This window comes from Rhynchophorus ferrugineus, unplaced genomic scaffold (assembly GCF_030347505.1).
Source record: "Rhynchophorus ferrugineus isolate W39M unplaced genomic scaffold, kcgeb_rfMv2 rfM11, whole genome shotgun sequence".
NCBI classification, from domain to species: domain Eukaryota; kingdom Metazoa; phylum Arthropoda; class Insecta; order Coleoptera; family Curculionidae; genus Rhynchophorus; species Rhynchophorus ferrugineus.
In genome coordinates, this window is record NW_027472590.1 from 32,120,205 (window position 1) to 32,144,601 (window position 24,397).

The 24,397-nt window shown below is 30.2% G+C and overlaps 1 protein-coding gene and 1 non-coding gene across 2 annotated transcripts in view; both read left to right on the forward strand.

Annotated features, from left to right (window-relative positions):
* The window catches only part of LOC143204521 (insulin-like growth factor 1 receptor), a 279,129-nt gene that overhangs the window by 123,084 nt on the left and 131,648 nt on the right, over nucleotides 1-24,397 (forward strand). The window lies entirely within an intron of this gene.
* LOC143205372 (U6 spliceosomal RNA) lies at nucleotides 19,249-19,355 on the forward strand. Its single transcript, XR_013007808.1, has one exon. It is a non-coding gene; the product is annotated as a U6 spliceosomal RNA (small nuclear RNA).

Genomic DNA, 24,397 nt, shown 5'->3' on the forward strand with positions numbered 1-24,397 from the left:
TACGCAATTTATTATACCACCATTCGATTCAGCGTAAAATTCTTTATAAACCCAGTAATTTGTATTATTCTGGGATTGTTTTAAGAGAAATGGGAACAAAAACATTGAAAATGGCAAAAAATCGTAAATTTTCCGACCATTTGCATGGAAAAATTGCGATATTTTTAAATTCTCGGAAAAAAATAAAACTCTCAAAATACAAGTATTTTGTAATGAAAGAAACGAAAATCCATGTTAAATTGCATTTAAACTGACGGTTTCAAAGATATGTAAGAAAAACCGAGATCCATCAGTTTTTTAAAAATACACTATTTATAATATATCTTAGAAACTAAACACTGTACGCAATTTATTATACCACCATTCGATTCAGCGTAAAATTCTTTATAAACCCAGTAATTTATATTATTCTGGGATTGTTTTAAGAGAAATGGGAACAAAAACATTGAAAATGGCAAAAATCGCAAATTTTCCGACCATTTGCATGGAAAAATTGCGATATTTTTAAATTCTCGGAAAAAAATAAAACTCTCAAAATACAAGTATTTTGTAATGAAAGAAACGAAAATCCATGTTAAATTGTATTTAAACTGACGGTTTCAAAGATATGTAAGAAAAAACGAGATCCATCAGTTTTTTAAAAATACACTTTTTATAATATATCTTAGAAAGTAAGCATCGTACACAATTTATTATACCACCATTCGATTCAGCGTAAAATTCTTTATAAACCCAGTAATTTGTATTATTCTGGGATTGTTTTAAGAGAAATGGGAACAAAAACATTGAAAATGGCAAAAAATCGCAAATTTTCCGACCATTTGCATGGAAAAATTGCGATATTTTTAAATTCTCGGAAAAAAATAAAACTCTCAAAATACAAGTATTTTGTAATGAAAGAAACGAAAATCCATGTTAAATTGCATTTAAACTGACGGTTTCAAAGATATGTAAGATAAACCGAGATCCATCAGTTTTTTAAAAATACACTTTTTATAATATATCTTAGAAACTAAATATTGTACGCAATTTATTATACCACCATTCGATTCAGCGTAAAATTCTTTATAAACCCAATATTTTGTATTAATCTGAGATTGTTTTAACAGAAATGGGAACAAAAACATTGAAAATGGCAAAAAATCGCAAATTTTCCGACCATTTGCATGGAAAAATTGCGATATTTTTAAATTCTCGGAAAAAAATAAAACTCTCAAAATACACGTATTTTGTAATGAAAGAAACGAAAATCCATGTTAAATTGCATTTAAACTGACGGTTTCAAAGATATGTAAGAAAAACCGAGATCCATCAGTTTTTTAAAAATACACTTTTTATAATATATCTTAGAAACTAAACATTGTACGCAATTTATTATACCACCATTCGATTCAGCGTAAAATTCTTTATAAACCCAGTAATTTGTATTACTCTGGGATTGTTTTAAGAGAAATGGGAACAAAAATATTGAAAATGGCAAAAAATCGCAAATTTTCCGACCATTTGCATGGAAAAATTGCGATATTTTTAAATTCTCGGAAAAAAATAAAACTCTCAAAAAACAAGTATTTTGTAATGAAAGAAACGAAAATCCATGTTAAATTGCATTTAAACTGACGGTTTCAAAGATATGTAAGAAAAACCGAGATCCATCAGTTTTTTAAAAATACACTTTTTATAATATATCTTAGAAAGTAAGCATCGTACACAATTTATTATACCACCATTCGATTCAGCGTAAAATTCTTTATAAACCCGGTAATTTGTATTAATCTGAGATTGTTTTAACAGAAATGGGAACAAAAAGATTGAAAATGGCAAAAAATCGCAAATTTTCCGACCATTTGCATGGAAAAATTGCGATATTTTTAAATTCTCGGAAAAAAATAAAACTCTCAAAATACAAGTATTTTGTAATGAAAGAAACGAAAATCCATGTTAAATTGCTTTTGAACTGACGGTTTCAAAGATATGTAAGAAAAACCGAGATCCATCAGTTTTTTAAAAATACACTTTTTATAATATATCTTAGAAACTAAATATTGTACGCAATTTATTATACCTCCATTCGATTCAGCGTAAAATTCTTTATAAACCCAGTAATTTGTATTAATCTGAGATTGTTTTAACAGAAATGGGAACAAAAACATTGAAAATGGCAAAAAATCGCAAATTTTCCGACCATTTGCATGGAAAAATTGCGATATTTTTTAATTCTCGGAAAAAAATAAAACTCTCAAAATACACGTATTTTGTAATGAAAGAAACGAAAATCCATGTTAAATTGCATTTAAACTGACGGTTTCAATGATATGTAAGAAAAACCGAGATCCATCAGTTTTTCAAAAATACACTTTTTATAATATATCTTAGAAAGTAAGCATCGTACACAATTTATTATACCACCATTCGATTCAGCGTAAAATTCTTTATAAACCCAGTAATTTGTATTAACCTGAGATTGTTTTAACAGAAATGGGAACAAAAACATTGAAAATGGCAAAAAAATCGCAAATTTTCCGACCATTTGCATGGAAAAATTGCGATATTTTTAAATTCTCGGAAAAAAATAAAACTCTCAAAATACAAGTATTTTGTAATGAAAGAAACGAAAATCCATGTTAAATTGCATTTAAACTGACGGTTTCAAAGATATGTAAGAAAAACCGAGATCCATCAGTTTTTTAAAAATACACTTTTTATAATATATCTTAGAAAGTAAACATTGTACACAACTTATTATACCACCATTCGATTCAGCGTAAAATTCTTTATAAACCCAGTAATTTGTATTAATCTGAGATTGTTTTAACAGAAATGGGAACAAAAACATTGAAAATGGCAGAAAATCGCAAATTTTGCGACCATTTGCATGGAAAAATTGCGATATTTTTAAATTTTCGGAAAAAAATAAAACTCTCAAAATACAAGTATTTAGTAATGAAAGAAACGAAAATCCAGCAAATTGCATTTAAACTGACGGTTTCAAAGATATGTAAGAAAAACCGAGATCCATCAGTTTTTTAAAAATACACTTTTTATAATATATCTTAGAAAGTAAACATTGTACACAATTTATTATACCACCATTCGATTTAGCGTAAAATTCTTTATAAACCCAGGAATTTGTATTAATCTCAGATTGTTTCAACAGAAATGGGAACAAAAATATTGAAAATGGCAAAAAATCGCAAATTTTCGGACCATTTGCATGGAAAAATTGCGATATTTTTTAATTCTCGGAAAAAAATAAAACTCTCAAAATACAAGTATTTTGTAATGAAAGAAACGAAAATCCATGTTAAATTGCATTTAAACTAACGGTTTCAAAGATATGTAAGAAAAACCGAGATCCATCAGTTTTTTAAAAATACACTTTTTATAATATATCTTAGAAAGTAAACATTGTACACAATTTATTATACCACCATTCGATTCAGCGTAAAATTCTTTATAAACCCAGTAATTTGTATTAATCTGAGATTGTTTTAACAGAAATGGGAACAAAAAAATTGAAAATGGCAAAAAATCGCAAATTTTCCGACCATTTGCATGGAAAAATTTCGATATTTTTAAATTCTCGGAAAAAAATAAAACTCTCAAAATACAAGTATTTTGTAATGAAAGAAACGAAAATCCATGTTAAATTGCATTTAAACTGACGGTTTCAAAGATATGTAAGAAAAACCGAGATCCATCAGTTTTTTAAAAATACACTTTTTATAATATATCTTAGAAAGTAAGCATCGTACACAATTTATTATACCACCATTCGATTCAGCGTAAAATTCTTTATAAACCCAGTAATTTGTATTAATCTGAGATTGTTTTAACAGAAATGGGAACAAAAACATTGAAAATGGCAAAAAATCACAAATTTTCCGACCATTTGCATGGAAAAATTTCGATATTTTTAAATTCTCGGAAAAAAATAAAACTCTCAAAATACAAGTATTTTGTAATGAAAGAAACGAAAATCCATGTTAAATTGCATTTAAACTGACGGTTTCAAAGATATGTAAGAAAAACCGATATCCATCAGTTTTTTAAAAATACACTTTTTATAATATATCTTAGAAACTAAACATTGTACACAATTTATTGTACCACCATTCGATTCAGCGTAAAATTCTTTATAAACCCAGTAATTTGTATTAATCTGAGATTGTTTTAACAGAAATGGGAACAAAAACATTGAAAATGGCAAAAAATCGCAAATTTTCCGACCATTTGCATGGAAAAATTTCGATATTTTTAAATTCTCGGAAAAAAATAAAACTCTCAAAATACAAGTATTTTGTAATGAAAGAAACGAAAATCCATGTTAAATTGCGTTTAAACTGACGGTTTCAAAGATATGTAAGAAAAACCGAGATCCATCAGTTTTTTAAAAATACACTTTTTATAATATATCTTAGAAACTAAACATTGTACACAATTTATTATACCACCATTCGATTCAGCGTAAAATTCTTTATAAACGTGGTAATTTATATTAACCTGAGATTACTTGAACAGAAATGGGAACAAAAACATTGAAAATGGCAAAAAATCGCAAATTTTCCGACCATTTGCATGGAAAAATTGCAATATTTTTAAATTCTCGGAAAAAAATAAAACTCTCAAAATACAAGTATTTTGTAATGAAAGAAACGAAAATCCATGTTAAATTGCGTTTAAACTGACGGTTTCAAAGATATGTAAGAAAAACCGAGATCCATCAGTTTTTTAAAAATACACTTTTTATAATATATCTTAGAAAGTAAGCATTCTACACAATTTACTATACCACCATTCGATTCAGCGTAAAATTCTTTATAAACCCAGTAATTTGTATTAATCTGAGATTGTTTTAACAGAAATGGGAACAAAAACATTGAAAATGGCAAAAAATCGCAAATTTTCCGACCATTTGCATGGAAAAATTGCGATATTTTTAAATTCTCGGAAAAAAATAAAACTCTCAAAATACAAGTATTTTGTAATGAAAGAAACGAAAATCCATGTTAAATTGCATTTAAACTGACGGTTTCAAAGATATGTAAGAAAAACCGAGATCCATCAGTTTTTTAAAAAAACACTTTTTATAATATATCTTTGAAAGTAAGCATCGTACACAATTTATTATACCACCATTCGATTCAGCGTAAAATTCTTTATAAACCCAGTAATTTGTATTAATCTGAGATTGTTTTAACAGAAATGGGAACAAAAACATTGAAAATGGCAAAAAATCGCAAATTTTCCGACCATTTGCATGGAAAAATTTCGATATTTTTAAATTCTCGGAAAAAAATAAAACTCTCAAAATACAAGTATTTTGTAATGAAAGAAACGAAAATCCATGTTAAATTGCATTTAAACTGGCGGTTTCAAAGATATGTAAGAAAAACCGAGATCCATCTGTTTTTTGAAAATACACTTTTTATCATATATCTTAGAAACTGAACATTTTACACAATTTATTATATCACCATTCGATTCAGCGTAAAATTCTTTATAAACGTGGTAATTTACATTAACCTGAGATTAGTTGAACAGAAATGGGAACAAAAATATTGAAAATGCCAAAAAATCCCAAAATTTCCGACCATTTGCATGGAAAAACTGCGATATATTTTTAATATCTCGGATAAAGATAATACTCTCAGAATATATGTATTTGGGGTGCGAGAAACGAAAATCGACTACTTTTTACTATCGACTGTTTCAGTCGCTAGTTTTAGTTCGACTGACTTTACTACTGTTTACCAGTGACTGTTTTCAGTCGTGTACTTTTAGTTACTATTTTTGGTTCTACTAGTTTCATTCGACCGATTTTTAACGTTCTGGCTCTGTCGTCCTAGCCGAGACCTTGACAAAAATGTACCAAATTTATACTTACATAGATTTATATGTAATATGTATGGTAGTTTGCTTGTAAACAAAAATATATTGTATATTTAATAGCAGCATTTTGGAACGATGTTTTTCAAGATTATTAATGTAAAGGATTAAAATTGTGAATGATAAATAGTAAAATACTTTTGACTATTTTTATGGCAATAATAGGTAATATTTCGATTACTGTCTCGATTTTTGTTAAAAAATATTTCCGTTCAATAATAAATAAAGCATTTACTTTAATTAAAGAGTTCCAGTAGTTATTGTGCGATCATTTTTAATTATGTCATGGATTAGTTTTTTTCCATTTACCTAATCATACATATACTACATACTACACTACGCACATACATAAATTTTATTTAGAATTTATGGTTATTGTACATCTTTAGACTTTAGGTTTTGTTTAAGTTCTATTGTATCGTGTATATTTATTATAGTATATTATCTAAAATAATACCATAAAATATTTGGGGGGGGGGGTATTATACCATTCCGTGGTAAATTTCATTCCCTTTTACAGATCCACAGAACATTCATATATAAAAGTAATTCTACTTCGTTCGAAATGAAATAATTAATTGCATGTTAATAGTATTCAGTAATTATTTTTTTCAAATCTTTTGTAAAGTTAGTAAAGGAATATGTACTGTACCGCTTATACTACCGTTTGAAAATATAAGCACACATAAAGTTAACTCTCCAAGTAATTATCTCTGTCCTTTCCTCTCTCACAATTTATACAAGAAAGGGTTCGTACATTCTCGTCTGATATCACGAATTGAAAAAAACAGTCGAACCGTGCATTTGAAAATAGTAATTATATAAAAATATAGTAATTACTATTTTAGTCGCTAGTTTCTTGACTATCAACTGTTTTGCGATTATCGATTGTTCCGACTATTTTCAGTCGATAATACCCAACGCTACTTATAAATAGTCGTTACTGACTATATTACAATTTATGTCTAAATTAACTTAAAACTATGAACCCTTCCTTTGTCTTTAATAAAATAAGAGTCAGTAGCACTTTGCCTTGTTTTCATCATCTACTATACTTCACTAAACAACTGCAGAAGATCACATGGTTTTGTCCTTTTCAGTCTGCATCCTAGTTGAGTGTTGTCCAAGAGTTTTATCACTTGAGTGTTTACATGGGAGTGGAGTTTTCCCTCATATTTTGTTGCGAATCTCTTAAATTCGTCTTTAATCTCCAAATTTAGGTCTTGATGTGATTATTCTTATAGTAGTTGGGAGCATCCACAGTACTTATTTATTGTGTATATTTGTGTGCAAGTTGTTATATTCGGATAATTCATATGTTCTTCGAAATAACCAGAACATCTTTTTGGAATTTAGTTGATTTTAACTTGAACAAAGCATCGTTGATGTATGGGATAATAGTATTATTCATATTTATCGGTATATGAACGTCTAGTTGTGGGTAAATTCTATATGCACTGTTTTACACTAGTTGACTTTTTTCTCCATGTCTGAATGAATTGAGCTTAATTTTGAACTTGTCTGTCATGTTAAGATATACATTAATAGATTTTTTAACATTCTATAGTTATAAGATCTTTAAATGATATAGAAACGAACGAAAAAAGTTTTATTACTTCCATCGATTTTTCAGTTAGTACTAACCTTCAAAAGAAAGCTGTTGAAATTTCATGATATTCTACTCATACGTTTGTAAGTTATCGTGGTAAGAGTGACACTACTTTTGTTATTTTAAAACCAATGTCAAAAACAATTTTGTATTTTAATTTTACACTGCTTCTTGATGGGAAAAATACAGTTCAAGCGTGGTATTAGCTTGAAAAGTGTTATAAGGACTCCGCTCCATCAGAAACAATAATAAAACAACGCAGAACGCAGAAGACGCCCAAATGAAGTGATAACACCAGAAACATTCAAAAAATCCACAAAATCGTTTCGAATTATTGAAAAGTGAAATTCCGTGAGTTAGCTAATATCGTAAAGATATCAAAATGACGTGTTGCTTTAGTATTGCATGAGCATTTGACTATGAGAAGGCTGTGTTCAAAGTGGGTGCCGAGTTTGCTCACTATTGGCCAAAAACAAGAACGTATTGATCATTCTGAGCAGTGTTTGGTCATATTTAAACGTTGGATGAAGCATGGATCTATTACTTCACTCCGGAATCGAAAGGATCGACATCTGAATGGACAGCAACTGATGATCCTCGTCCAAAGCGCCCGGAATGTTATGGCCTCGGTATTTTTGGATGTGCGTGGTGTAATATTCATCGAATATATTGAGAAGGGAAAACAGTGAATATTATATGGTTTGTTGGGGAGTTTTAACGTCTAAACTGCATAGAAAAAAATCTTGCTTCATCAAGACAACGCACAGTGTCATAAGTCAATCAAAAGAATGGTAAAACTACATGAATTGCTACCAGTTACAACGTATTCGCCAGATTTAGCTCCTAGCGACTATTGGTTATTCGCAGACCTCAGAAATGTGTTCATCGGTAAGAAATTTCGATCGAATGAATAGGTTATCTCTGAAACTGAGGTCTATTTTAAGGCAAAACATAAATCGTTATACAAAAGTGGTATTCAAATGTTAGAGAGGCGCTAGAATGATTGTGCGACTCTTGATGGGGATTACGTTGATGAATAAAGCCAATTTTGAACAAAAAACACGGTTTCTTTGTTACTCTTGGGACTTTTCCGAGAGTAAAAACTTTTACAAGCTAAGAATAAAATCATTAGGAAAAAAATTAACTCTATTTGAACCGTCACTATCTGGAAAACATTTGTTTCGCTTTTAAATTTAAATAAGCAATTTTTAATATAAATGTTATATGGGCCACGAAAACATTTCGTTAAAATTATGCACAAAAGTAGAATAACAAATATAATCAGGTGCCAATATTACCAAATCAACAGATTTAATGGACTTGAGGTCGGGCTTGCTCTAACAATACCAATTAAGGATTAAAAGAAAAAATAGGACTGAAAACATTATCATCCTTAAAATTTGAAAAGTTAATCAGAAATCATAAATAATGAATCATATGGTAATTATTAAATCTGTATGTGATTTAATAATTACTTAATTTATATATATTAAATTTATTAAAATACAATTTAATATATTAATTTAATATATTAAAATACAATTGATAGGATTGTTTTCGACTTTATAAACTAAATTAAAACTTTAAAATTATATAATATTCTCTTAGGATTAAAATGCCGATATAACAGGAAGCCGTCATAACATTTTCCTGATGGGGTAGTGTATTGACGCAATTAATAATTAAACCTTGGTTCGAAAACTTCTACCAACTCGTAAAAAGTCTCTGGCGCAGAAAAAAATCACGTAACTTAATAAAGTAAAGGTCCCGTTTACGGCCCACAGTTCGGCAGGCTCAGTTCTTTCTAACCAATTAAGTTCTAAATTAATATTAACTGAGACGAAGTCGAGAATGTATTTACTTAGTTGTTTGCTAATGAAGATTTTATTATAAACTATGATACGTAATGTTATTATGTAATAGGAGAAGGTAAATAAACTCGCTACATCGTTTTGGTTCCATAGAACATTTCATATAAATTATATATAAAGGAAAATAAAATTAATCAATGTAGAAATAATTTAGGGAAGCGTGTTAAAATATTTTTTGGTCCTAATACTACTTTAGTGAACTTGGACGCAACTAAGTGACTGGACAAGTGATGAAAAGAAGTAAAAGAACGTATTATTTAAACCTCTTCACATTCTGTTCACCCAAATTTGTCACTTGAAGAGAGTAGAGTCAGCAGGAAAAGAGCAAAAGTCTCGGGCCTACCATAGTAGTTATTGTAGTTTAGTTAAATTAGTTTTTGTATTCAACATAATTCCCTTCAAGGGTGATACACTGATTATAGCGACCCTCCAACTTTTCGATACCATTTTGGTAGTACGATTTGTCCTTTGCTTCAAAATAGGCCTCAGTTTCGGCGATCACCTCTTCATTCGACGAGAATTTCTTCCCAGCGAGCATTTTTTTGAGATCTGAGAACAGGAAATAGTCGCTGGGGGAATGAGGAAGCAATTCGAAGCCCAATTGATGAGCCGAGATGTACATGTTCAGTTGATATCTTTAGTGTGTCTGTACAAAATGCTATAATTCACAAACTAATGATCCGACAACTGTCAAATTTATACACGCATCTTTTGAGGGTTAGGACTGACTAAAAAACATATGGATTTAATTCTAGTTGCGCCATCTATGCTATGTTATGTTATGGCCGGGGACTTACCAATTGACTTGTTACTATATATAAAAGCATTATTATATGTAGAGATTCAAACTTCTGAATTTAATATATAAGTTGCATGTTGTTAGCTAAGCAGTGGTTCAATACAATACACTGATACTTCACATTTTACCAATCAATACTGCTGATCAAAACACACACACTTCAATTGTATAATAGCTGATAAATATATTTAATAATTGATAATTGATTGATTGATAATATTCAGATGGCACTATGATATTTCATTGATAGTATAGCTATAAAGAAATTGCCTTGAATTTCTAATACTAAACTGCATTATAATTTCAGAAGCGTTCATTTTGAAATGTGTTAATATTTCAACATCCACTTCGATTGTTTGACTTTTAAATTAACGCAACAAGTAGCAAGGCACTTCAACACATAGCGTAAAATAGCTGTGTATACACATGCACAATCGAATTAATCTCATCGTAAAATGTTACATCACCTATAGCTACATGAAACGGTCATGGGTGTTCGATGTTATTTGGATTATCTGTATGCACTTAGGTCGGTTACCTTTGCATTAGACTTGAATTTTCACCCAATAATTTATCATAAACTATGTTTACAGCTAAGCTTTCATAATTATCCCACTACTAGTGCTGGGACTTAATTTCCCTCCATTCTTCATGCTAAAATATACCCTTAGACCTTCACCAAAAGAAGATATGCCATATCTTGGGGAGGGTTACTCAGAAATCCACAAAGCATCGCAGTTAATTCGAGGTCTATTTGCTCCAGTCAAAGAGGAATACTGATGGTTTCAAGAAGCATGATCATGTAGGAAGCGCCTTTACATGTTCTGTACTAGAACGCCATTTCAATATTCCCACAAGAATAAGCATATTAACTACTAAACTTTTCCCAAATTATAATCCATGAGCCATATTACCATAACTCCATGAACTGACTAAATTCTCTAGGTTCTTCTCGTTCAACTATTAGTCTATAATAAATCAGTAACTTTATTTTTACTGTGCCCGCGTATTTGTTCTTAAATATTATTTTTTTCTTCTTTTTTTTATTCTTTATATTTCATACTTTTATTTATTTATATATAATTCCAATTTTAAAAGGTTACATATCTATATATTATCCTAGTCCTATATTTATATAATATTACGCGCCTAAACATGTATTATCACAAATTTAAAACAGACCCTAAAAAGTCCAAATATCTGATGAGTTTCAAACTATATAAGTAAATAAAATTAATTGTCTAAAGTTGTCGTCAAAAACAGCTCGTTACAACTGTTTGGTACAGCTTTTCAAGCAGAAATTTCAAACGTCCTACAGGGACGAAATTATAGAAATACCAGAAAAGTGCTAAAAGTTTATAGATACAAAATGGTACTTCTATCATTTGTTAATATTTAAAATTTATAAAAATTAATTCCAAAATTCATTTTTCCCCAATTTCTAATACTATGGTTAACGAATATATGGTATTTCGCCGACATATTCGACAATTTTTAAATACAAATAAATTCTAAGCACATAATTTTGAAATATAGTTTGTACTACCTGATAACCTATATTCATAAAATAAACATACATCACTACTCTGAACTATCTGGTCGTAAAACTTATCTACGCTAATTGCATGTTTATGTAATAAAACAAAAGAAAATTGTGGACAAATTATTTTGGAACAAGTGGTGATACCGCGAATACTAGTAAATATGTTTTCAGCGATTTTGATATGGATAATCTTAACTGTATTTTAAATGATGTCTTGCATACTTAAGCATAGAAGCTGTTTTAGAGTTACGCAACGGCTTAACATGTGTCTCAACATTCCACAAAAGTTATCGTGTCTTTTTTCTTAAAGAAAATTAAAGGTTTTAATATAAACTAATAACAAAATAAGTATTTATTAATTAAAATAATGAAAATCACAAAATCAACTGTTTCAGTTTTTTTTTTGAAAAAAAGTATGTGATCACATTTATTTAAGATAACAAAACTATTTAAAATAAAAATTGCAAGTTCGTTTTTTAAGAAATAATTGAATTTCAAATAACAAATATATTTGCATTTCAATTGCGTATTTTAATTACAAGTAATTCAAATACTGGCCAACCCTGAATGCAGTAGTGTATCATGTCACCTGAATTATTAATATATACAACGTATTCATCACAAAAATAACAGGCAAAACATTTTTTCACGTTTTAGATTGTAAAATACACAGAAAAACACGATTTGTTACGATACCTTGACATATTAACATCTAAAACAATGCGAAATATAAATCGAAAGTACAAGAAAATAACAAAAATGAAGTCATATAATTTCACGCAAAATTGCAGGCATCTTTGACAAGCTACCCTGTGGACCAATAAACTTGCCAGAATAGCATAAAGATATGTATATAGCCCAAATGTAGATAAGGCTTTTCGTATTTAAATGAAATAACCGGTCGCCTATACCGTGAAATTTCTATTTTTTCTATGCTCATAACTTATTGTACTTTTATATCATCTGTTGTGTCCTGCTATATCCATACAAATCTCCTAACGTACTATAAATATCCTATCGACAATATTATATGAAAAAATTCGACACTCTATATTTCCAAAAATTGGATTTTCTGTTTATTTAAAATTTAAATGTTAGGTTAAGTGTTTGGATTAAATTTCGTTTTCGATATATTAGAATAATTCCGATAATTTACATAATAAAAGATGAAACAAAACCGCCCTAGGCTCTTCTTTCGTCCCCTTTGTTTGATATTACACCATTATCTACTTAAGCATGAAATTTACAAATAAATCACAATACATAAACGTTATCTATAATATCTTCGTTTCCTTTTTCAGAGCGCTGGAATTTTATTATTTTTCAATTTCGCCGCTATTCTGCGCATCGTTTTTGAATGGGTACTAGAAGTGAGATATTTATTATTTATTAGGTGTGTGATTTAATTTTCGCATATTTTTCAGTAAATTTATTTCGTATAAACACCGAGGTGGAAAAATTAAATTGTACGTTGACTGAAATGGATCTCCATATTTATCTTTTTGAACAAACCAGCAAAATTTTCGATAATAATCCCATTTGTAAGCTGGTAACTAGTGCTGGGAACTATCGACTGAAATCGACTATCCGACTGTTTAGTAATTGCCTACTTTTTACTATCGACTATCGACTGTTCCAGTCACTACTTTCGGTCCGACTGATTTTGTTACTATTTACTATCGGCTGTTTCAATCGTGTACTTTTAGTTACTATTTTTGGTTCTACTACTTTCATTCTACTGATTTTTAACGTTCTGGCTCTATCTAGCCGCGATCTTGACAAAAATTTACCCAATTTATGCTTACATAGTTTTATATGTAATATATAGAGTTTTATGATTTTTTGGTAGTTTGCTTGTAAATAACAATATATTGTATATTAATATAGCAGAATTTTGGAACGATATTTATCAAGATTGTTAATGTAATTAATGTATTTATGGTTATCGTACATCTTTAGTTTTTAGGTTTTGTTTAAGTTCTATTGTATTGTCTATATTTATCATATTATATTATTTAAAAATAGCAATTAACATATTAAAATACGATAAAACCTTTGTGGGGCATTATTCCATTCCATAGAAAAAATCCATTCCTTTTTACAGATCCACAGACATTCAGATATAAAAGTAATTCTACGTCGTTTAAAATGAAATTATTAATTGCATTTTAATAATATTCAGTAATTGTTTTTTTTCTTTTCTTTTTTAAAGTTTGTACGTGAAGGAATATGTACATCTTCGTCTCGCTTATACTGTCGTTGGAAAATATAAGAACATATAAAATTAACTGCTCCAAGCAATTATATCCTTCGTCCTTTCCTCTCTCACAATTTGTACAAGAGAAGGTTCGGACATCTTCGTCTAACATCACGAATTAAAGTTTTTTACGCTAGTTTTTTTACTAGTTTTGCGACTAACGAGTTTTTCGACTGTTTTCAGTCAATAGTTCCCAACGCTACTGATAACGTATTATTCATCTTAAATAAGACGAATAACATGGATTCTCTGGGGTCGCAAACTAACCAAATAGTTTATAAAGCAATTTGATACAAGCCAGTAAATTCTTGTTCTCGTTTTAGTTGATACCTGTGGTTTTACCCTTGACATATATAACATAACTGACACAATATATCTCTTCTAAAATTAAGTAATGTTGAAACTATTAGAATTATAGAGTATGTAACAAAATGGAATGGAAATAGTGTTGTCAATATACAAGTTGTCTCAAAACCAACTCTAATATGGAAGAGCAAAAGTAATTTTCAATGATCTATCCATGTTTAACTGACATTATTTAAAGCCCCAAGATAAGAGTCGTTAATCTGACACGGTAAACCAGGCCATTAAAAGCCTTTTACTGTTTACCAACATATCCATCAAACATCTTGTTTTCTGATAAAGTTCCGTTTCACTTTAGTGTACACGTAAGTAAACAGAATTGAACCATGACAACTGTATGGACTATATTTCTAGAAAAACAAAATAACAAAAATATCTAATGCTTCTATTAATATTGCTTATATGTAATATCAACTTGTTAAATGAAATGTGTTTTATATTAAATTTAAAGAAATATTTGTCCATGAGTTAAAATTAGAAACAATTAAAATATCTTTACATACATTCAAAACTGTATCATCAATAAATACAAATTATAACTAATAATGAAGAACAAACTTGATATTCTCATTTTGTTAAAACAATTTTAACTGGCACTTTATGGAAGCTTTTATATATATAAAACATTATAAAAGGTCAAAGAAAATAAGAGAGCGGCTTTGTCTTATATCACATCATTATCAACATAACCACGAAATTGTCATCAATTTTCTTTATATTTTAGAGTTTTATTATTATCCAATTTTATATACCGCATTCTTTTTTAAATATGAATTATATCATACTAGTTGATATGTCAGAAAATGCTTGTAAAAGTAAAACAGGAGCTGTAATCTAATATCCAGAACTTAATAAAGTTGTAGGACAGTAAATTTGGATCTAGAAAAGATGCTCAACACGTTTCTAACTTTTGTGGTATTCTAAAACAAAATAATCTTGATTACTAAATTGTCTATAGGGCCTCAATAGCAAAAGTCTACATTAATTTATTATTATTCTGAATTTCTGTGTCCTAACGTCCACATAATAAACCATAGGACGAAAAATTGTCATATATTTGCTAATTTACTCGCAGTACCTAGAAAAAGGTATAATAATTGATATTTTTGGATCCATAAACCAGAACGTCTCCTTTATGATACTTCAAATATGACTAAGGCTTTAATTAAATTATTTTTCAATATTTTTCAAAAGTTAAAGACACTCACATTTTATTATTTCAATATCAAAGACAAGTTTTTATTGTATATTATGTAGATCCACTTTTCATCGGCAGTTACAATACGCCACAAATTATTCTTTTATGTAAACTTTATGCAAGTAATGAAATTGTGATGTTGGAAAAGAAATGATAGTCAATATGTTATATTAATCGTAAATTATTAAGTAGTCTGAAAGTAGAAAAAGATAGTTTGAGCTATTTTTTTAATATATATTTTAAAGTCTCCTTTTACCAACTAGCGGTTTATCTGGACTTAATCTACAGTTTAACGTGGGCTCCGAACCACGGTCCTCGGCATTAAGCCTACCGACTGGCAAGTGACCAAGTTAAAAATCATCCCAGAAGACATCCTGTCTTACCCAGCCTGGTTACTGGCGTGACTGGGATCATTTTCCTTGTCGGATTTTACACTCTTGCCTAGGACAATCACAAACATAAATTTAAGACCATGCCCCAGCAGGATTCGAACCCGCAACTATCGCAACAGTAGGTGGACCGTCCTGTCGCCTTTACCACTGCGCCACCATGCTGGCAGCTGGGTTTTTGTCCAACGAGACTTGCAATTCGGTCTTCCCACTTTTTGGTCCTACAGTTTCTTGAATAATACATTATAATTTACATCACCAAAAGCTAATTAATCAGTTATCACGCCCACTATTATATACTTACAGATAATTGATTTGTTTGAGTAATAATGTTACCGTCTTATAATAACATCTATATATATTACGTAGAAAATCTTAAAAATATACTATTTTGAAGTATAGACGAAATATTTATACAGTTCGCATACAAACAAACTTCATTCACAGAAAACATAAAAATAGATCAATACTAATATATAAAAAATACAACGGATCCGGCTTCAATGTTTTGTTTAAACTGAGTTCGAAATATTGAGACCGTATTTCTTCTTTTGAAAGCGCTTGGGCTTTTCGTATAGTTTATATACCTTCCTTAAACATAAACAAGTGTTTGTTTTGCCACCTTTGAGATACTTAAATTTATTACAAATACTACATATAATAGTAAAATTTAGAAATAAGTATTTTTTAAGTTTAATATATACATATACATATATATATATATATATATATATATATATATATATATATATATATATATATATATATATATATATATATTCAATTTTTAATGAAAACAATTAAATATTTTATGATAAAAAATTAGTTTACATCTCTATTTTCTTGTAATGATTATTTGGTGACTAAAGCCCTCTGAAACGACAACTAAGAGTTTCTGCCTTTCTCTCATTTTCCCTAAATTGGTTCCATTAATTTTCTTCCCAAATCCTTCATTCATTCTATGACGTATATGTTATATAGTCAAAAAACAATTCAAATGAAACGTATGTAATTCATGTGTATCAATATCAGTTCTATTTCTATGTAGATACTTTAAAATCATTTAATATTAGGATAATTTTGTTTGATAAATAGTTTTTTGTCAGAGAATTCGGATACTCTCAAGAACATTGCTGAAAACACTCGCTAAAGTTGGACAATACATTCTATTATATGTGTTTACGAATTTATTAAAAAACATTAATTTCCATACAAAGTAACAGTATTTCAATACAAAAAAATTCAAGGGAAAACATAAAAACTTTAATAGAAATATAAATAAAATACGTTCTAAAAACCATAATAGTCCAGAAACAAAAGGCATTGAAACGTCTTCCATCGTGATACCTTTAAAACAATTCAATGTTTTAAACAAAACTTTGTCCTTTGTTTCAGACTAATATAATAACAATACATTCCCATTTCCAAAGTCATTCGTTATTATTTGTCATTTACGTCTATTTTTGTTTTAAATATTACATCATTCGAGCGTTCAAAATTAATTATTTTTTAAAATATTTTATGCTTAACAGGGTACGATAAATTAAAGGGAGAACAAGTAAGAAAATGAGTTTTAATTTCATATTGATTGATTTTGTATTAAAACTTTGACTAACGCCTTATTATCCTGACCCAGCGCTCTTTTACTGATATCTAAACCAAAACTAGTTGTAAAAGTTGAAGTGAACTCCAATTAACTTAAATCGCATAATAAATCCTTTATAAATCATTCGGTTAGTTTAAACCTCGGAAAAGCTAGATTGTTTGCGTTATCTAAAATGCTTTATCTGTCGTGAGATCTGGAGACTACTTTTGGAAGTTTTGTCGGTAGCTATTCCGCGAGAATTAGGCCTCAAATGTTGTTTTACGTGGCTTAGAAGTTTCCGGTGCTTCGGTAGGTAATATATCATTCTCAAAAAATGTTATATATAGAATCGAAAAGTAATAGAAGCTCTGGGGGCTTAGAAAAATGAGAGGAACACCGAAATGTATATTAGAGAAAGTTTATATAAATTGTAATTTGTTTGTAAAGTTTTATGGTAACATCGTAGATGTTTTAAAATTTCCCGGTAAATTTTTCTCGACTTTTTCTATCCACTAAAGATCGGCGTTGTCATTTTTTTTAAACGCCTGCTTCGATAGCACCAATTCTTTACAGTTGAGTTTTGTAGCAGAATTTGGCCAGATTCCAACAGCTTATCGTAAAGAATTCCTGTGTGTTCCTATCAAATACTTCTATGGAATTTAATGTAGGATATTTTTCGCTTTTCATTGTCATTTTTTTATATTTTAAAGTCTCCTTTTTATCAACGAGGGTTTATCTGGACTGGACCGACTGTCTAACGTGGACTCCGAAACACGGTCCTCGGCATTAAGCCTACCGACTGGCGACTGACCAACTTAGAAATCATCCCAGAAGTCATCCGGTCTTACCCAGCCTGGTTACTGGCATAACTGGAATCATTTTCTTTGTTGGAGTTTGCACAAATATTAAACAATCACAAACATAAATTTGCGACCATGCCTCAGCAGGATTCAAACCCGCGACTATCGCAAGTATCCTGCCGCCTTTACCACTGTAAATCAGCGGTAAAAATATTTACCACTAATCGGCATTTTTCATGGTCTTTTTTGGACACAGAATTTTGTTCTTCTTGGTTAGTATCTTTAGCCTAATTTTGAATTTAATTAAAATTTAAAAAATTGATGGGCACTACTGAAAGCACGTTGATTTTTCATCCCCTAATCTATTCAAAATTAGTAAAAATGGCATTAGCGTATAACAAAAGAAAATTGCACAAGAATTATTTAGGAACCCTTAAGAAATTTCTTCAAATTCGACAATATATAATCTCAACTAAGTTGGAATGCATCATCGATCAATACGAACACTTTCTCCTTGTTTTCGTAACTCTTTTGTTTTCGGTCTATATTTAAACTAATCGATGCAGTGAAACTCGAGCGAAATCTAGCCGAATAAAACTAAATATCTGGCTAATTTTCGGACAGGCTGGCGTTCTGGCGCAGTGTTGCCGAAATATCGAGGAAATATAGTTCAAGCTCGAGTTACGTTCCAATTTTCTTATATCTATTTTAAAATTAAAATATTCGGTTAATACCAGCACAAGATATTTTGCATAATTAATCAGTTATATTTTTTTAAATTAATTACATCTTGGTTAGATATGCTTGGTACAAACTTAATTTCCAAATTAATTTATTACTGTTCTGGTGTACTTGCATTAATACACGACAAAGGCGAGTACGGGATTAATGCATCAGTATTTCCCAAATTAAAATTAAACTAAACTGCTTAAGCTCAAGTTAAGAATAGTAATCACTTCGGCGGTACATATACTAAAATCGGAACAATACGGAGAAGATCAGCATGGCCAATACGCAAGGATAATATACAAAATCGTGAAGCGTTCCACATTTTTTTCATTCGGCGCTTAGAAACGCACTGGTGGCCTTCCACACTAGCCCAATAAATAGCTTGCTCTGCGAAATAGAAATCCCTTCACTAAAAACCATACGCGAATTGCTTTTGATTAAAATTTGCGAACTCCTTAAGATTTAAATCAAACCTGTCTCACTACAGACATTTTCTCCATCAAGCACCAAACTCAACCCCTCTAGAGAGCAACACTGTGGCTCTTGACGTAGATTCCGTGCAGTTGGTAGTCGCTTATCGCTGGTTTTTCCACCGATATACACCTCCGAGGATATATTGCCCCATGGCGACTGTCGATCTCTCCATGAGGGGTCTACCGAGGGATAATTCTGACACTAGCAATATCAGCACCCAATTCAATCAATATAAAACTGAGAAATATTCTGAAGACCTTTTCTTATTCTCGGACGGTTCCAAGAGCGATGACTATGTGGGAGCAGCATTTACATCGGTGATGTCGAAGAGGCACTTCAGGCTCCCCGTTTCATCGAGTGTATTGACGGCTGAACTGTTTGCCATGTATAGGTCCCTGACCTCAGTACAATATGTGCAAGATAAACGATTAGTTATCGCCTCGGATTCAATGAGCTCCTTAATGTGCCCCCAGCCATATCTACCTCTACACCCGTTAGGAGTGTCAATCCGTGAACTAACCTCTAAATCAAAAAGGAGCGGCAAAACTATCTCCTTTATGTGGCTCCCTTCTCACTCTAGGATCATTGAAAATAAAACAACAGGAACAAGAAACAAGAAACAAGGAAACAGGAAACAAGAAGCTCTTTCAAGAAGTTTCAGATGACAATAGATGTTGCTGGTCTGCTGGTTAAAAAAAAAACAATAATACGTCATTTACTTTATTGAGTTGACATTGGTAGACATCTACAGTTATAGTTATATTCGGTTTTACAAACTCGTAATTAGCAATTAAGGACATGATTTTTTCCTGGAAACATTTGATGAAAAAAAACAAAGAAGAACAACAATATAAGTTGTTAAGTCGTTATAAATTATTTTAGGGGTTTGAGCTGCGTTCTCTTTTAGTACATGTTACAGTTCGTTGTCTTCCAACTTTTTCGAGTCTTTCAGTCGTTTTCCACTTAATATTCACAGTTTATTTTCTGGATACATGGCCCGTGAATAGAAACCAAAAAATACACTATATTAAACATATATAAACATACGACTATCCCTGAATATATTTATAAAACCCAAAACGCCAAGCCTTCTGTGACAGTACCGGCAAATATTATTTTATTTTCAAGCATATACTATAATAGAGATGAAAGGGTCAAGGTATTGCTAACCGATACCGCGTCACAGATGACTATTTTAAAACCTTGTAACCAATAAAGCTAAAACGACCGTTTAAATGCATGACTTATCAGGTATAATGGCAACGTCAATTTCAGAGACAATATATCACGATGAGAATCAGCGAGAACGCAACATATCTGGTCGATATTATGCTACCAAAATGTTTTTCGATTTTCATCGTCGAGAATCTTTAAATAGAAGTATCTATAATTTAATAACAAACGAGACTGACATCCTCTATGCATAATTAAGATTAAGGGACTTTAAACGATTCTATTTGGCGGAAAGAAATGGCGACTTGTTGATCGGTCCTACAAAACTGCGTTTTCTAAATAGATTTTAAAAATGTTGTTTTGAACAAATATGGAAAAATATCGGTCAACAAAAATATCGATATTTTCTGATTTAATTTTTCAGTGCAAAAAATTAAATGGATATGCTAAGTTATATAAGTTATTTGAAGCGAATTGATGTTTACATTAGTACATTCGTTGGAATTGTAATTAATAGCAGACTAATCAGCAGTGAACTATTGCGGATGATAAAAATCCATAACATTTGCGAAACTCTCTCGGATATAACAGGATATTTTTAGAAATTTCCCATAGATATAAGTCATCACGAAACATGCTATGTTATACTATCTCAAAATTTAAGCATTAATGTTTAATATATATATATTTTATTTAATTTTTTATTTTATTCAAGTTTGATGAAACAAACAAGTTACTTTCCAAGGTCTGTTTGTTTCAATGTTAAACGATACATGTGGTCGACGGGAGAATTGAAAGGATATTAGGTTAGATAGAGGAAGTACGGCTGCGCTGTGGAAGTGGTACTATTACAAGGGGATGGAGAAAAGAAAAGAGAGCGAGACGTCGTCGTGATGGTCTTTTATAGCCTGGAACTGCATGGTACCAATTCACCGGCGTTGCCAACCTTTGTACTTGTTGATGAATTCGTGGTGGCCCAAAGGGTCGTGGCGATTAGTTTTATTCTAATTTGGGAAATACATACTGATGTATTAATCCCGTACTCGCCTTGTATATTTATGCAAGTACAACAGAACGGTACTAATAAATTAATTTGTGAATTAAGACTGTACTAAGCATATTGATTGCAAGATGTAATTAATTAAAAAAATATTATGTTTAACACATATCAGCACTAAAAAGATGGAAATAACGAAGAGATGGAAACCTTCGAAGAGCCCCAAAAGACTTCCGAAATGTTTTAATGCAATGGACAACACATTGAATTTTATTTACGTACATAATTGTAATTTTATTTACTGAAATTACGTCTGATGAACTAATCATTTAATCATCCTGTCCGGAAAATCTTGGCACCAAAAAAACGTACATTACTAGAGCTAATTGCCTATAAACATAAATGCTCTCGTTGGTCTAAATTTTTCATAAAGTAATAAGCTGTAATAATCATTGATTTTGTCTGCTTTGTGTAAATATTTACGTCTGCTCTAAATATCGACAGTGATGCCATTATATAACTCTTTACACTGTGAGTATAGGTTAGTACAGAATGTAGTAATTAATTGTATTATAAGCTTTTTTTATAAATATCGATACAACCTTTCCAAAATAGTCTCGGTGGCTTGGCTTCGGCCTTTTCCCTTTTGTCAGTAGTAAGTGGTTAATCAAGAATGTTTTAGATAAAACAAGTGGGGCTGTTTCAATTGACGCTTTAGTTGAAATGTACTTATTGTTGAAAAACATTTTTAAAAATCTATCGAAAAAATGTCCAATAGACCAATGATACCATAGAGATATTTGGAAAAGGTCGCAAAAATGTAACAAAATTACTAAATTTCCAAAAATTTCTCAGAAATTAATAGAGATATTTTAAAAATTGCTGATTAAGGCAGATTTTTAGTCGGTGTACATTGGGTTACAAAATATCCTTGCTATTAATATATTGTTCATGTTTACCTACATCTTTTTCACGTATTTCAAAAAAGATTCGAATTGAATATTGAATACTGTCGATTATCTGAAAAAAATCTAATGATTCCTAACCGAATTTTTGACTCTGTATGAACATCTCTAGGACAGACCATGAGACATCGATTAGTACTTAACGGTCGGTTTTACTTAGCTGGTAGGATATTCTTTTGTTGAACATAGTAGACATACCCACTACACATTAAAGTTGTAAGAATTTAACATACTGTTTATTCCATGCCATCCATATTTATACTTTGATGTTTTGCATACAAAAATACTCGTAAAACTTAATGTATTAAAATATATACGATTTTTTGTACGAAGTTTATAATTTACGATATTTCTGTACCTAATTTGTTTATTTTATGAGCGCCATAGTTTAAAAAAATGTATATCAACAGTATACAAATAATGTGTAGGGAAAAAAGGAATTTCGTCTTTTTTGTATTTTTTCGGCCCTTTTGTAAGAGTTCTTGTGTATCGACCACTATATTTTTTATAAATTATTGTCGTGCATATTCTACCTTCCTCAATTCTTGTACACTAGTGTTCATTTAAGTACTAGTTACCATAAACGACAATTTTGTGAAGCAAGGTAAAGTCCAAAACTTACTTTTTCTTATTTATAAAACCACTCTCTTCAGTCATCTTCAGTATGGTAAGATAATTGATCAAATAATTTCAACTCCTAAAAAGAAATAATAAATCTTGATAACTGATTAAATAATAATAGGATGTATAGTAAACAAGTTCTTTTTTTTTCAGGTATGGTATCTCTGGACAGTCTCCATATGACGTTAATTACAGTTATGGGATATTAAGGTATCTTTGTTTCCTTAAAACTTTCAAATAATTAGACTATTTTCAACATTGTATGTACATCAGGTGAAATTAGAACAATGCAATTTAATTTTAAAGTACAATGAAACCTTGTACTTCAAAGTACAACATATCGTACTCTACATTGCATATTTTGTGGGTCACTAAGTGTGCAATCATTATCACCCAGTACTCCGTACTATAATTTTTCGTACTCTGTTAATATCCCCGTACAGTACGTATGAAATCAATATATATTCCCATAAAATTATAACGTTAGACATGGGCAAATAAGTTCCTAACCCAATAGAAGTACCATATACCCTCAAAAGTAAAAAAATATCTATATACATCACCTCTATCCTAACATCACGTACCCCAAAATACGAATTGTTAATCTTTATATAGACAAAATGACGACGAAAAGTCAGCATTGATAGTAATTAAACCCTCTTCATAATAATGAAGCCATCTCTCTTTTCCTTGTAAAAGGAATGAATTAAATAATCCAAGACAAATGGTGGTGTACCACTTCAAGCCATAAACCTTTATTTATTTATTCCACACTATTTAATAATCTAGTAGCGTCGTCTGAATTGGCAACTCTGAAGTACCTTTTTTATATTCTCTTTTGCTCGTTTGCCCTCAACTAGCTGAAGTACTCCAGAGAGTCTTGATATAAATAATGTATAATTCGAATGAATATACAGCAATGTGACGACATAACTAAATAATAAATAGCGTAAGGGATAAAAAAGGAATTACTTGGGTAGGAAATATTACTCTGCTGTTAATAGAGATTTTTTTTATTTATTAATATATTATAACAGGGCATTTGTAAAATCCCCGGCTGACACATAGATGGCGCTACTAGAATTAAATCTATATGTTTTATAGTCAGCCCTAACCGTCAGAAGATGCGTGTGTAAAT